This window comes from Furipterus horrens, unplaced genomic scaffold (assembly GCF_987537825.1).
Source record: "Furipterus horrens unplaced genomic scaffold, mFurHor1.1.pri manual_scaffold_12, whole genome shotgun sequence".
Lineage (NCBI taxonomy): Eukaryota > Metazoa > Chordata > Mammalia > Chiroptera > Furipteridae > Furipterus > Furipterus horrens.
Genome location: NW_028327182.1, coordinates 67,005,745 through 67,022,342, shown reverse-complemented (window position 1 = coordinate 67,022,342; position 16,598 = coordinate 67,005,745). Strand labels below are relative to the sequence as shown.

General features: G+C 31.9%; 1 protein-coding gene across 1 annotated transcript in view; it reads right to left on the bottom strand.

Annotated features, from left to right (window-relative positions):
- The window catches only part of TNFSF13B (TNF superfamily member 13b), a 61,513-nt gene that overhangs the window by 43,366 nt on the left and 1,549 nt on the right, over positions 1–16,598 (bottom strand). The gene's annotated exons all lie outside the window — the stretch shown is intronic.

Sequence of the window (16,598 nt, the reverse complement as noted above, 5' to 3'; positions counted from 1 at the left end):
GAAGAGCAAGGGATAGAAAACCTCTTTGAAAACTAATGACAGAAAACTTCTCTAACATGAGGAGAGAAAGAGTCACGCAAGTCCAGGAAGCACAGAGGGTCCCAATGAAAATGAACCCCAACAGGCCCACTTCAAGACACATCATAATTAAAATGGCAACATTCAAAGACAAAGAGAGAATCCTAAAAGAAGCAAGACAGAAACAACTAATAACATACAAGGGAGCTACAATAAGGCTATCATCAGATTTCTCAGCAGAAACACTACAAGCCAGAAGGGAATGGCAAAAAATATTCCAAGCAATGAAAAACAAAGGCCTACAACCAAGAATACTCTACCCAGAAAGGCTCTCATTCAAAATGGAGGTGAAATAAGGAGTTTCCAAGACAAAAGAAGGCTAAAAGAATACATCTCCACCAAACCAGCATTGAAAGAGATGCTAAAGGGTCTGCTTTAAGAAGATGAAGAAACAGAGAGAGACAGAGAGGAACACGAGTACAAAGGCGGAAAATGACAATGAATAAGTACTTATCGGTAATAACCTTAAATGTAAATGAATTAAATGCTCCAATCAAAACACATAGGGTTGCTGAATGGATTATAAAGAATGACGCACATATATGCTGTCTACAAGAGACCCACCTTAGAACAAAAGATCTACACAGACTGAAAGTGAATGGATGGAAAAAAGTATTTCAAGCAAATGGACATGAAAAAAAAGCTGGTGTAGCAATATTTAGACAAAACAGATTTCAGAGCAAAGACCATTAAAAGAGAAAGAAGGACATTTCATAATACTTAAGGAAAAAATTTATCAAGAAGATATAACCCTTATAAATATATATACACCAACTTAGGAGAACCCAAATATGTAAGGAAAATTTTGAAAGACTCCAAGAAAGATATAGACAGCAACACACTCAGAGTAGGGGACTTTAACACCCATTGTCAACAATAGACAGATCTTCGAAGCAAAGAAACAACAAAGATATTGAGGCACTGAACAACACTCTAGATCAAATGGACTTAGTCAATATATATAGAACTTTTCACCCCAAAGAAGCAAAATATACATTCTTCTCAAGTGCACATGGAACATTTTCAAAGATCGACCACATGGTAGGACACAAAACAAACCTCAACAAATTCAAGAAAATTGAAATTATGTCAAGCATCTTCTCAGATCACAATGGCTTAAAATTGGAAATCAACCTCAAGGAAAAAACTCAAAAACATTCAAACACATGGAGAATGAATAACATGCTATTAAATAATTAATGGGTTAACAATGACATCAAGGAAGAAATCAAAAAGTTTCTGGACACTAATGATAATGAACACAAAACAACCTAAAACCTGTGGGGCACAGCAGTGCTCAGAGGAAAGTTCACAGCAATACAGGCCTACCTAAAAAAGCTAGAAGAATCTCTAATAAAAAATTTAACCCTACAGCTACAAGAACTAGAGGAAGAACAATAAACAAAGCCCAGATCAAGTAGAAGGAAGGAAATCATAATATCAGAGCACAGCTAAATGACACAGAGACTAAACTAACAATTCAAAAGATCAACAAAAGTAGGAGCTGGTTCTTTGAAAAGATAAACAAAATTGACAAGCCTTTAACCAGGCTAATTAAGAAAAAAAGAGAGAGGACCCAAATAAATAAAATCAGAAACGCAAGAGGAGAAATCACATTCGATACAACAGAAATACAAAGAATTGTAAGAAATTATTATGAACAACCGGTAAGAAATTTGACAACCTAGATGAAATGGACAAATTTCTGGAAACATATAGTCTTCCAAAACTAAAGAAGCAGCAGAAAGCCTGAATAGACCAATAACAACTAGTGAAATTGAAGCGGTAATCAAAAAACTCCTGGCACACAAAAGCCCTGGACCAGATGGCTTCACAGGTGAATTCTACAAAACATTTAGGAAAGAACTAACTCCTTTCCTCCTCAGACTATTCCAAAAGATACAAGAAGAGGGAAGACTCCCAAACTTGTTCTATGAAGCCAGTATTACCCTAATTCCAAAACCAGGTCAAGACACAACAAAGAAGGAAAACTACAGGCCAGTATCACTGATGAACATAGATGCTAAAAGCCTCAACAAAATATTGGCAAACCGGATCCAGCAACACATTAGAAAGATCATACACTACGATCAAGTGAGATTCATCCAGAGATGCAAGGATAGTTTAATATTTGCAAATCAATAAATGTAATACACCACATAAACAAAATGAAAGACAAAAACCACATGATCATATCAATAGATGCAGAAAAAGCTTTTGATAAAGTACAACACCCATTTATGATGAAAACTCTCAGCAAAATCGAAATAGAGGGAGCATACCTCAACATAATAAAGGCCATATAAGAGAAACCTGAAGCCAACATCATACTCAATGGGCAAAAACTGAGAGCATTTCCCCTGAGGTCAGGAACAAGACAAGGATGTCCACTCTCTCCACTCCTATTCAGCATAGTCTTGGAAGTTCTAGTCACAGCAATCAGACAAGAAAAAGAAATAAAAGGCATCCAAATTGGAAAAGAGGAAGTAAAACTGTCATTATTTGCAGATGACATGATAGTGTACATAGAAAACCCTATAGACTCCACAAAAAACTACTCGAACTAATAAGTGAATTCGGCAAAAGAGCAAGGTACAAAGTCAATATTCAGAAATCAAAGGCATTTCTGTACACCAACAATAAAATCTCAGAGATAGAAACTGAAAGAAAAATCCCATTTACCATAGCAACAAGAAAAATAAACTACCTAGGAATAAACTTAACCAAGGAGGTAAAAGACCTGTACTCAGAAAACTACATAACACTAAAGAAAGAAATTAAGGAAGATACAAATAAATGGAAGCATCTACCATGCTCATGGATGGGAAGAATCAACATCATTAAAATGTCCATACTACCCAAAGCAATTTATAGATTCAATGCAATGCCTATTAAAATACCAATGACATTTTTCATAGACCTAGAAAACATACTTCAAAAATTTATGTGGGACCAAAAAAGAGCCTGAATAGCCACAGCAATTTTGAGGAAGAAGAACAAAGTAGCAGAAATCACAATACCTGATATCAAACTATACTACAAGGCCACGGTAATCAAAACAGTCTGGTACTGGCATAAGAACAGACATCTAGATCAATGGAATAGAATAGAGAGCCCAGAAAGAAACCCAGGTCTATATGGTCAACTAATATTTGACAAAGGGGAAAGGAACATCAAATGAAGTGAAAAGAGCCTCTTCAACAAATGGTGTTGGGAGAACTGGACAGGGACATGCAAAAAAAAAAAAAAAAAAAAAATGAAACTAGACCACACACTTACACCATACACCAGAATAAACTCAAAATGGATCAAAGACTTAAATGTAAGCTGTGACACCATAAAAGTCCTAGAGGAAAACATAGGCAGGAAATTTTCAGATATCCCATGTAGCAACATTTTCACTGATATATCTCCTAAAGCAAGGGAAATAAAGCAAAGAATAAACAAATGGGACTTCATCAAAATGAAAAGTTTCTGCTCAGCTAAAGAAAACATCAGCAAGATGAAAAGGAAACCAACCATATGGGAAAATATGTTTGCCAATGATATCTCAGACAAGGGATTGAACTCCAAAATATATAAAGAACTAATACGACTCAACACCAAGAAGGCAGACAACCCAATTAAAAAACGGGCAAAGGACCTGAACAAACACTTCTCCAAAGAGGACATACAGAGGGTCCTTAGACATATGAAAGAATGCTCAACATCACTAGCCATCAGAGAGATGCAAATAAAAACCACAATGAGATACCACCTCACACCAGTCAGAATGGCCATCATCAACAAATCAATAAACAACTTGTGCTGCAGAGGATAATTCAAAAGAACCTATGCACCCCAATGTTCATAGCAGCACTATTTACAATAGCCAACCTAAGTTATGCTTAGCGAAACAACCTAAGTTATGCTTAGCGAAATAAGCCAGGCAATGAAAGAAAAATACCTTATGCTGTCACCTATTACAGGAAACTAATGACAAACACAAACAAATGAGCAAAATTGAACCAGAGGTATGTAAACAAGGAGTAGACTAACAGTAACAAGGGGGGAGGTGGGAGGGAGAGAAGTGGAAGGGTCTAGTCGAAGAACATGTATAAATGACTCACGGACATGGATATCTGAGTGGGGACTGAATGTGGGGGAAGGGAGGGACAGGGGAGGGGGTTGCTGGGTGGAGGGTAACAAAGGGGAAAAAATTGGAACTATTGTAACAATATAATCAATAAAATATACTTTAAAAAAACTAAAATGGAAGATTTTCCCTAAGATTGCTTAATCAGTTAAATTTCTGAGAAGAATCAATTCATATCACATATTAAATGTATAGTAAAATTTTCCAGAGAATAGTCAAGGGAATAACTATTCTGTTAAATAAAGACAAATGCCATCAAGTAAAAGCAAACTAAGTAGACTGTAGGAAAAGAAAGGAAAACAGTAAATACCTTTGAAAAATATAAAACATAAACCTAAGCGTGCCTACTTTAAATTAATGAACTATTATTGATATCTTAATTTGTTATTATTTAGCAAGTGTTGTATTCAGAACTGAAGCAAATACTTTAAATATTCTTCTCAGTGTATGGATTTTAAGACCTGAACACAGTTGAGAATTTCTGCTTCAGTTGATTAATTAAAATATTTCTAATATTTAAAACATGAAATAACAGATATAATAATTATATGATATTCTGAGACTGTGCAAATGCGCTAACCTAAGAATTCTGTTAAATGGAGTTATCACATAAGAAAATCTGTTAAGAAATTTCCCTTGGCATTTAAAGGTGGAATATAATGCAATTCTTTTATAATCATGAAAGTTTTGTAACACATTTTTATGTTAATCTGATCAATTCAATAGAACTGTTTGCTTTACTTTGTAATTCTTTTATTGATTTGTAAAACAAGGGTGGTCATGTCTGTGTTAGGGAAAATGTGACTGATTAGTGCAGTTACTATGGTAGACCCTCCACCATGAAGTTATGTAAAAACATCCTAACAGGCAGAACAGTTGTGAACAAGGAGGCTTTGAAGAAATAAGTAGCAAAGCATCCAATGCAGCTACAGTCTGAAGGGCACAATATATACAGTAGCCACATTAAACCTATTTTAAACTTGCTTCTATTTTTCAAACAAAAACTTCTTAAGAAATTACTACTCACAAGGCACCTAAGGGATGCTTCTCTGAGGGATGTAAGTAAGGGTCGGTGGGAACATCTAAAGCTTTAATCTTTCCCCCACACAAAGAAGATGTTGACAAAACATCAAAGTCGAATTTCCAAATTTTTATCTTTCTTTTGTTGTTATGTGTACAGGGATATTATAAAGAGTAAATGAAATAATACATATGAAACATTTAGTACTATGCCTGGTATATAATAATTGCAAAGGGACTCTCCGCTACTATCATTAGTAGCAGTGCTAGCTATTCCCAACAGCACTGCACCAAATAAACCAGAAACATAATAAGGACACTATGAGAACATGAAGACCAAGTGAAGCTGATTAAAAAGACCAAAGAAATATTATAATACATTACTTCCTATTTCAGTTAACCCTTACCCTTACTGCTTCCCCAAAACTCCTATAGGAGAAAGAGTTTTACGTAATGAGTGAGGCCTCAACACCACTAAACTGATGTGAATATATCTAAATTTTAATCTCTGCAGCCTAACTAAAACTTGGCTACAATCTTCATGTTGAAAAACAATGATCTATTTCATTATGTAGTAACAGAAATACACTTTTTAGGAAAAAACATTCTATCAAGAGAAAAGTTAATTTGAAGCACTACTCTTCAGAAAAGAAAATGGGATATCAAAATGACAGTTCAATAACAATGTTCGAAAAATAAGAACAGGCCTTTCCTCTTAGTGTTACTTATCTCTTCACATTCCAACTCTTCATTCTTAGGAAATTTAATATCTGCTATCACTTACCTCCAGTTCAGCCTTTTAGGACTCTTTCCAATTCAGCATAGATCTGATCTTAACTATAGATTATTGCTCACAAAAGGTGGGTTAAAAAAAAAAGAGAATAGTATTTGCTGATATTCCCCAAGAGCATACATATCCAATCACAAAAGTTCTGAGACTGCATAGTCAATGTAAAACACAATATTGATAACAATTGTAATACTGATTATTTTGGTTTTCATAAGTCTTTTATGCATCATTCCCTTTACTACAATTGAAGGGGATTACACAAGAGTTTAAGAATACTTTACCTTTTTAACTAAGCAAGGCAACAGCATGCATTAAAACATTTTATGTATGATTGGAAAATATATTTCTAACTATATATGTATTTATTACATAGAAGTAATTGAGAAACATGGATAATTATTCTTGTTAAGTACATTTTTGACAGCATAAGAAAATTTACTTACAATATTGAACTTCAAGTAAAATATTTGTAAAAACAAATTATATTGATGACAAAAATAGATTACAAAAGAGAATGCCTAATATAAAAACTTTCACAACAAATAGTTTGCTATTATTCAACATTTGATAAAATAAAATGTAACCAATTTCACAACTAAAATAACATTTAAGTATTTTCTATACAAAAATCATTTTGAGTTTGAGAGCCACCTTCTTAAGTATATTATTCAAATACCATTTAATCAGAAAGAGGGGCTTGAAAGTTCATGGGATTGCTAATACCTGTTTTATTGCTTTCTGTATTGGAAATAAATCCTCTCAAACTGGAACCTTGTTTACTTATTTCAACAAGCTAATGTATAAAACTACCATAAAAAATGCAATTATTGCAGATTATTTGTTGCCCTTATGAAAAACATCACACATTTGCCCAATTCATATGTACTACACCTACTAATTCTTTACAGTTATTCTCACTTATCTAAATAGAAAAGTTTCATTAGAAGAAATCTTTTAAAGATCTAAATATTGACCTAATGCTGGGTATAGATTTATAAAGAAATTGAAGAAAGAATTGCTTTGGGATAAACATTTCTACTGGAATGAAAATACAAGAATTTAGGTGTGGAAAACTGGATTATAAAGTTTAATTTGATCAATGATAAGCAGTTTGCTTGGGTGGCAACTTCTGAAACCAGTACAAGTTGAGCATTTTAAAAGAATTTTTAGAGAGCTAGATTGAGAAATAAACAGAAAAAAACAGGACTTCTTAATCTTGAGAAGGGCCAGCCTGATAAATGTTGATTAGATATGTGTCTATGTGTAGAATGTGTTGCCAAAAAGGGAGACAATAGCAAGCCAAGTTTCAGCTGTTGACTGGCAATAAATATAATATGAAAATAATTTGGTCTAAAATGCAATTATACAAATGAAGCATCCAAGATAAATTGTGAAAAAAATGAAAAGTTTGTGACTAATGACTATATATGTTTGAAGGAGAAATAAAAACTAGTAACAAAAAACGTTTTCAATTCTGGGGAATTCAGAAAGATGGTGGTATTATAATGGCCTTGGGGAAGTAAGAAAAGGGTGCTGTTTTTTTTTTTTTTTTTTTGAGGGCTGGAAAGGAGTTGATAAAATAAAATAGAAATAACTGCAGTTGATAGAAGTAAAGAAAAATATTTGAATTAAAGATTTTCTGTGTGTGTGGGTGTAGAGAGTTTTTTAAGCATTAATTGGACATTATCATTTATCACTCATAATATAATTATGCTCTATGCTGAAAGAATGTAGATATGTAAAATGGTAGCCCTTTATATAGCTTCAGAAACACTAAGAACTAAAAATCAAAATAATGAAACTCCCCACCATTTTCATTTAATGTTGTTTTCTTTTACAACTGACCAAATATTTTAATTTAAAATTACTAATTTTATAGTTGAGTCATCATCTCCACAGGAATTATTTTTTCTTTTGCCATGACTTCTTTGCATTATTTTAGAATATTTCTTGATTAATGTATACTCAGAGGTCACTGGATATCAGTAACTTACCAGTGAAAAACAATATGCAAACATGTCTGAAAGTCAAGAAAGGTAAAACCAAAAATAAAAGTACACCTGAATGTCTAGAGAAAGGTAATAATAAATTGCACAAGTGGCTGTTACATCTTCAACTTCCTCTTAGACATTTCTATATGGATGCCATAGTGATACCTTAAGTTCAACATGCCCCAAATCTATTTCTTTATTTTCTTCACACACTCACCTCTTACTCCTTTTTTTCTCCCTTAATGGATTATATAACTGTCCTTGGAGTTGCCCAAGCTAGAAACTATATACATGCCTGATTTCTTCTTCCCCAATCTTGAAATTCAACTAATAATTAAATCCTAATGGTTTGAATTTTTAACTTTTGTTCAACTTAGATTCTATATCTCATTGATTTTATTCAACAATTTTACTGAGCACATTTATGTCATGTGTTTCGCTAGGGAGAACAAACAAAGGAGACACAATTCCTACTCCCATGAAGCATACAATCTAGTGGGGAGAACAGACATGAATCAATATGATAAAAACAGAAATAAAGTTGCAATTGTATAAGAGAGGAGAAAGAGAGAGAGAGAGAGAGACAGAGAGAGAGAGAGAGAGACAGAGAGAGAGAGAGAGAGAGAAAAGCACATTTGACCTGAAATGGAAGGCTTCTCTGAACAGTGACACTTTAAATAAAATTAGAAGGAAGAAGGGAATAGGAACATTCTAGACAAAATTAATAGTCATGAGTAAATAGAAAGGTTGATGTTGGAGGGACACAGCACGTATGAGTGAAGGGAAGAGAGAGAGAGAGAATGATAAAAATGGGGAGATGATGAGCAGGGTACCCTATGTTCAGATTTTTTTAACCCTTGCCATTCTTGACAATTACTACCAAGTTGTGTCTCTTCTACTGATCCTAGTCCATAATTTGCATTTTCTCTACAATTGTCTTTCTAAGCCTCAAGTTTATCTTGTCTTTCTAATGTTTATAATTTCTTCAGTGGTCATTCTTGAACACAAAAACAGTCTACTCTCACAGCCTCATGAACTCTACTCACCCACCCAGCTCTACTTAAACACACATTTTCATAAAAGGAGGTCATCTTCATGCACCGCTGGCTGTGTATCTGCCATTTCCTCTGGTGAAATGCCCACTCATCCCTCAGGGTGCAGATCAAATATCAACTCTTTCCCTGATCCTACTACATTTTATACATACATCTATTGGCATACATTTCACTATACATACTAATGACTTCTTTAACTGTCTCTCTTTCTAGACTGTGAGTCACTTGATATTAAGAATCATTATTTACAAATTTGCAGTGCGGTTTGAGCAGACTAAAACAAAAATCTGTGGAACAATTTAGAAAAAAAATACACATCATAACATCCAACCTTTCCAAATAATTCTTTAAAAACTCATCCTTACATTCAATTTTATAATACATTAAATACATTTAAATTAATGCCTTAGTGGAAATAGATTTCATAAATTTAAAGAAAACATTTCAATAATCCTTAGATCCTCTAATAATAAATCTTGGAGCCCATGGTTATATTGAATATATTTTCCATAACAAATAATCTTCAATAATAAAGTTTTTAATCTTCATCTATAGAAGTGTAGCATGTTATTATATTATTTCAAGCAAATGGCTGTGTACTATTTTCCTGAAATTCTTATTCTTTATTTCTCTGACAAGTTCTAGAGCAGGAGTTAGAAGAGAAAAAGAATGAATTGATGTTTGACTTCACAACGAGTGTCAGAAGCTATCAAAGGCAGTTATTTTCAGTTTCCCCTATCTCACAAGTCTAGCCATTGGAGGAAGAGGGGAAGGAGGAGGAAAGCCTCAACTTGTAAAAACACTTCAATCAATCAGCACTTGCAAAAATCTTAAACATTTAAGAGTAAAGGGGTGTTGGCATGTGTTATGCCTCTTCCACCCACTAAAATAAGACTGTTTTTTACACTTTTTCTATTTTCCTGTTTTATTACTGTTTCCAAACTCTAGGACACAGTCTTCTCTCACCCAAATCTACTCAATCTTCCAAATCCAGCTTAACTCTTCTCTACCATGGAGTAAATAATCTTTTAGTCTGTTATCATCATTACTAACATTCTATGATTCCAAACAAGATGTCCCTCTCATTGGTAACAACATTCATAAAAGTCTGGATCTCAAAAGACTCAGTAATTTTTTTCAAATCTGGTGTCTTACTTGAACAGTAAGCACAAACAGCTTGCATAATAGAAAAAACTCAGAATTTACAGTCAACAGATAATGAATTCACTTCTCAAACCAATTAGCTGTTTAATCATAAGACTGACATAATTTTGAAATGTTTTCTTATCTATATAATGAAAATAATATATATTTCACAGTGTTGTATGAATCAGTTGTGGTCATAATTTACATGTGCTTCGTAAAAGCTAATGAGCTTAGTGTTTATTTTATTATCTTAAAATTTACATTAATTTTGCTTAATTTCTCTAAATGATGTTTAGCTTGTTGAGAGGAGGAATTGACTCTTTCTGGGCTTCAATTCTACCATCTCAAATAGAGACAATAATGACAACTTAATAGGGTTATTGAGAGGGTAAATGATCATTGATCAACAGGGCATAACCCAGAGTTTACACATGGAACACACCCAATAACTTTGTTTTTCCTTTTTTCTGTGTATTTGAGTGCCCACTTCAGAGTTTTTCATAGTGGCTGTTTACTCTATTTTGTGGAAAATATATTTCTTCTCTAACTCTTCAGAAATATGTATATCCTTTAAAAGAAAATCCCACCATAACAAAGAACTGCCCAATACAGTTCTTTTAAGTAGGACTTGACTTATGAAAAGCATAATTCAACATTAAAATTAAGATGATCCATTCTTACAGAATAATGAGAGTATATCCCTCAACATTAGGGAATTTATGTGTAAAATATCTACCCATGTCTGAAAAATATTTTTTAAACTGAAAGTATAAAGGATTATTGAGCTTTCAAGAAGATAGACTTACCCCAGTCTCCTTATGTGAAATAACAACATATCCTCTTCCCCTCTCTTTGCCCTTAACCCTTAAAATTTTCACTTATTCAATACATTTGCCACTTTCTAGTGTTATGATTCACTCAATAATTATGCTTATTGATTATTTTCTCTGTCTTTCCCCTTCGTTGTAATGTAATCACTGACAGAAACTTCTATCTGTTTTGTTTTCCAATTAACACCCAACAACTTGAATGATTCTTGGAACCCAGTAGGCTTGCAGAATACGTGGAAAAGATATTCTATCACTCTTGGCTGCACTGATTGACTTATTTCCTGGCTCTTCTGTTTCCCAAAACTTTAAATTTGACAAGAACAGCATTCAAAGATTTGGTTATCAAGTCACCATTTTCATTTTAAATACTTTTTTGGAAATTGAACAGAAGCTTGTTCTTGCAACACTGAAAAAAGAGCCTCTCATTATTGAAGCAGGGAGTAAAAATAACAGTCAAGGAAGAATCTGGTCAAAGATCACCATGGCAGCAGCCAACTGTTTCTGTTCTAGGAAGGGACACACCCTTACTGGGTAAGAGGCTCCAGTTAGCCTAATTTTGATACAAACTGTAGGATTGAGTTTTACATTTTACACTTTCAGCTGGCATTTTACAGCCTTGTAAGTTACAGCTGAGCCAGAAATGTCAATGACACAAAGACTGGGCTGTATAGACTCCTCCGACATCCCATCTTTCCTTGCAAAGGAGTTAGATTATGAATTTCAAGAAAGAAGATTCAAAAACAGTATTGATATATATTTTTAACAATTAAATGTGTTTACTCCAGAGAAATAGTTAAGTTACAATATAAGGTGTTAACTTATGTGTACTATATTCCGAACTTTGATTTTAAAATGTTAAATACAATGTGGTGTCCTGAATTGTCCCTGGGACGTAGAAAGAACATTAGTAGAAAAACTGGTGAAATTCAGATAAAGTCCAGAGTTTCATTATTAGTTAAGTCCCAATGTTGGTTTCTCAGTTGTGATAGAGGTACCATGGTCATGTAAGATGTTAACATTATCGAAAACTGGATGAGAGCTATATGACCACTTCCTTCACTACCTTTGCACTTCTCTATACTTCTAAAATAAGTCCAAACTAAAAAAAAATTATTTAAAAATGAGGAAATATAATTTAAGGTAATTTGTTCAAATTCTTACAATAAATATATAGAAGATGAAGTATGGTCACTCTTGTTTTTATATTTCTTTGAATTGTTCGTGTTTTCACCACTATTTTATTATTAAGTTGAGACAAGTATGATAAATATTATAAAATATGTTTTGAATTTCTATAACTTAAAATACATTACTTCTAATAACCTTTAAATACCTTAATGAATAACAATGGAGAAAATACAAAGGCTACCTGATTTTATTTATAAACTAATAAGATAATGGGTCCAGTAGGAACCCATGAAAAAGAATTCATTTTCTTCTTGAACCCCAAAGATGCTTATCTTTAGGTTTTAAAAATGAATAGATTTCTATGAATCTAAGTTTATAACCAATAAACATAATTAATGAGGGTGAGGGTTCAAAATATGTGTTATCATGATTCCATTTGTGAAGAAATTTTAACAAATAATATTTTCAAAGCAATATCACTTCATTTATTTTTTTATTAGAATATATGCAAATACACTTTATGGGCTTAAAAGTGAATTTTTAGTTAATATGAATCATTTGGCAATTCTTTGATCCTGGATTTCCCCACATTTCTGTTTGTTAAACTATAATCAGAAGTCATCTTATGAAACACATGAAACTTAAGACTTTAACTGAGATAAAATATAATTAAAGAAAAACAAAACTGGAGCCAATTTAAAAGTTAAGTAGCAAGTTATAAAATTAAGTAAAAGCAGAATTTACCCTTGGGAGGATTGGTAGTGGTAGCAAGTGGGTGTGTGGGCTGATGGTGGTCCCTTGATCTACTGTTGTCATTTTAGGAATATTCACCAAGCTATATCCTTAAGATATATGTACTTTCTATATGTAAATAATAATTCAGTTAAAATAAAATAAAAAAACATTAAATAAAACCAGAAATCCATGAAAGTTTAAAGAGGTTGCTGCATATGGGAGGAGTTTCTCTGACTTTTCAGTTCAAATGGTGTCTACCTGGTGTACCAAGAGGGTCTGAGGCAAGGGGTTCCCAAACTCTCCCCATGACTCTAGCCTTGTGATCAAACTCATTCTTTGGTTAATTAATTGCTTTAAATATAGAATTTTAAAAAATTTGAGTTGGTCTCTAAGTGAAACATGGGAAAATCCCCTCAACAAAATGATGCCAAATAATTCCCAAATCATTCTATCTTCTTCATATTGAGCCCAAAATCTATCAACAAATATTAATAGACTCCCTACTGTGTGAAAGTGTCATGATGAATGTACAGAACAAGAAAAAGGAGCCAGGCCACATAGTTCTACTTTTTAGTTGTACACACGGGACATATACTAATAAAGAGACAACTTTCCTAGATTATATATAGTAAGTACCAAATATTGACACAGTACTAGGCTTGCTGTGTGCTGGGGAGGTTGAGTTTTCTAATCAACATACTGAGGTATGTTTATAAATTGTATACACACACAAAATAAAATTGAAGTGGCTAGTGAAATTTGTGTTGGATTTATTTTTAAAAAAGAGGTAACATTCTGGTTTGCTATTTAGCAATTTTTAGCTATGAACCTTTTTGATATAGTTATAAAATAATGACACATTGTCATTGAAAAGTGTATGTATAAAGCAGAGTTCTAGATAAAAATTGAAAATAATATTATAATTCTGTTAAGTATAAATCCTATGTTATAAATCCATAAGTATGTTGCTGTGGCTTAAAAATAAGCATGAGATCAAATGCTAAATCATTTATTAAAAGTTCCGCACATTTTAAAAGAGTTTGACAAGCTATTTGAAAATGCTAAGACTCTAAAGCAGCAAAAAAAACTTTTTAAAATTAACTTTGAAATAACAGTGAAACTTATATAAGAAAAACCATGCCTTATTGGGAAATTAAATTCAATATTTAATAGAGATATTAAAATTTCTTGAATATATCAATTAAACGGTGTAAAAATTCATTTTCTTCCTCAGTTTTAAATTCCAACAAAATATTAATGGTCCCAAAATATATACAGAAAATTAATAAATAAGAACATAAATAAACACTTTGAAAGTAAAAGGCACTACCAAAAATTTTTGAGTCTTCCTGAAAATAAATCAGAACTAGAATGGAACTAAAAGAAATAATAATAATAGAAGGAAAGTTGCACATATTCAAACTGCATAGAATTTTCTCAGTTCCAGAAAAAAGACCCTAACAAATAACAACAACAAAACCATAGAGTTTCAGACAATATTTTTGGGTATATACATTAATTTTAGAGTAGTACTAAACAAAATAAATTTTCCCTGCACAAAAGAATAACTATAACAACATTTCAGCTGATTTTATTGACAAGGAATAGCATATATTATCTGTCACTAAGGCTCTCATCTTCAAACCTTCCATCTCAGATTAATGAGTATGTACTACGTACAGTAGATAAACATGATATATACTATATATTATACATACTGTTTATATAGGAGAGGGTAAAAGAGGTTTACCCTTGTGAATACATAAAACACAGACTTTATTCTTATATTATTTATTATTGTATTATTTTCCATAAGAACAATTGTAAACTTACTTTGCCCATCCCTGTTTACTATATTAAGGGTTTATAAAAATTAGAGGCAAAACATGATGACAACAGTGATTACATATGGACTGTGGAAATTGGGTAAATTATTCTTGGTTAGAATTTTATGTTAATATCTAACCTTTCTAAAAATTGCAAATTATTGGGGAAATTTTTTTGTGTTTTTGGTGACATAAAAACACAAATATGCAAATACATGAACATGGGAGAAAATTTTAAAGGTTAATAGAGTATATTTTGGGGAAGTACAACTCATGGGGTTATTGATTTATTACTCTATTCCTCTTAAATCTGCTGTAATGAGTATCTATCCTTTCTGCAATGGTAAAGGTAAGGTTTGTTTTCAAACTAACATGTAGATGCAGGGGAATACCAGCAAAGAAAGAAGATGATGATGGATGAATCCTGATCCTACTAGATATTGAATCTTATTATGTTACAAAATCACTTAAAATATTTTATTTAATACAGATAACCAGATTAATAAATCGATGAAAAACAGTCTCCAGATAGATTCAACTGTATATGAGGAAGTTAATATAATATGGTAAGCTTTCTATTGCAAACAAGTTAAAAAGTATCATCTAATAAATCTGGTTGAGATATTTAGCAGCAGTTTGGAAGAAAAAAAAAGAAGAAAGGGGAAGTTAAAGCTAGTATAACATAATCTATTAAAGTAAATGCCAGAAGGAATTATGAGTTAAATACCAAACTAAAACACTAAATTGTAAAAAAGTCAAAATAACAGAGGGTAGCCTAGACTATTTAAGAGGTTATGAACAAATATATTTTTATCTTTGCTGTATGATAGAAAATAAAAAAGACAAGCTTATCACATTAAAATATACAGATGCAAATATTCTGTATACATTTTTAAAAGCAGTACAATATTGTAAAACTATTAACATAAAAGTTTTGATACATAATTAATGTGTCTAATATATAGAGTGCATTCAAAATTATAAAAAACAGGAGAAACAAATGAGAAGTTATAAATAAAAATAGCAGAAGATAAAATTAGAAGTTATTAAAATATGTGGAAAAAAGTTAATTCTTATTTGTAAGCAATCAACAAATTCAATTTGAGACACTGTTTTACAAGTACTAAACTAGACTAAACAAATACATTTTAAAAGATAAGGAGCTGTAAAACTGTGGAGAACTTGTACACTACATTTTAATTGCATTTATAACTCATTTTGAAAGCAATAAGCAAAAGGTAGCAAGGATAATAAAGATGTACATCCTTCTAGCTCAGACATTTAATGTATGAAATTTATTTTGAACATGTAAGTCCTCATAAACAAAAGAGATCTGCACCAAAAATTTGATGTATTCATTACAGAAAAAAAAAAGTTTATGTTAAATAACTGTATTATGAGTAAGCTAATATAGATGTGTGAGAATTACTCAACAGCAGGAAAAATGCTTAATATATGTGAACACAAAATATACCATACTATAAATGCTGTATTTTTTCAATTATGTAGAAAATGATAAAATGTTAAATATAAAAATAATTGGTGTGCTAAAGTATTATATAAGTGTTTCTTAGCTTAAAAATATTTAAACCCAATTGTTTCTGATAATTGGCATGAAGATATGATAACCAGATAAAAATATGGTTTTATAAAATAAAAATATTTTCATGAATAAAGCATTTAGTGAAAAGTAAGTGTACAGTCAGAACATCTAATGTGTGTGTCTGATAGAAGAACACCTACTCTGTTTCTCACATTTCTCTTCAGAAGTGTAAAGATATATAAATAGTTACACATGTTCTATTTACCTCACAGTCACACTGTGTAGATTAAAGGAAACAGTACGTGTGATGATACTTAGCCT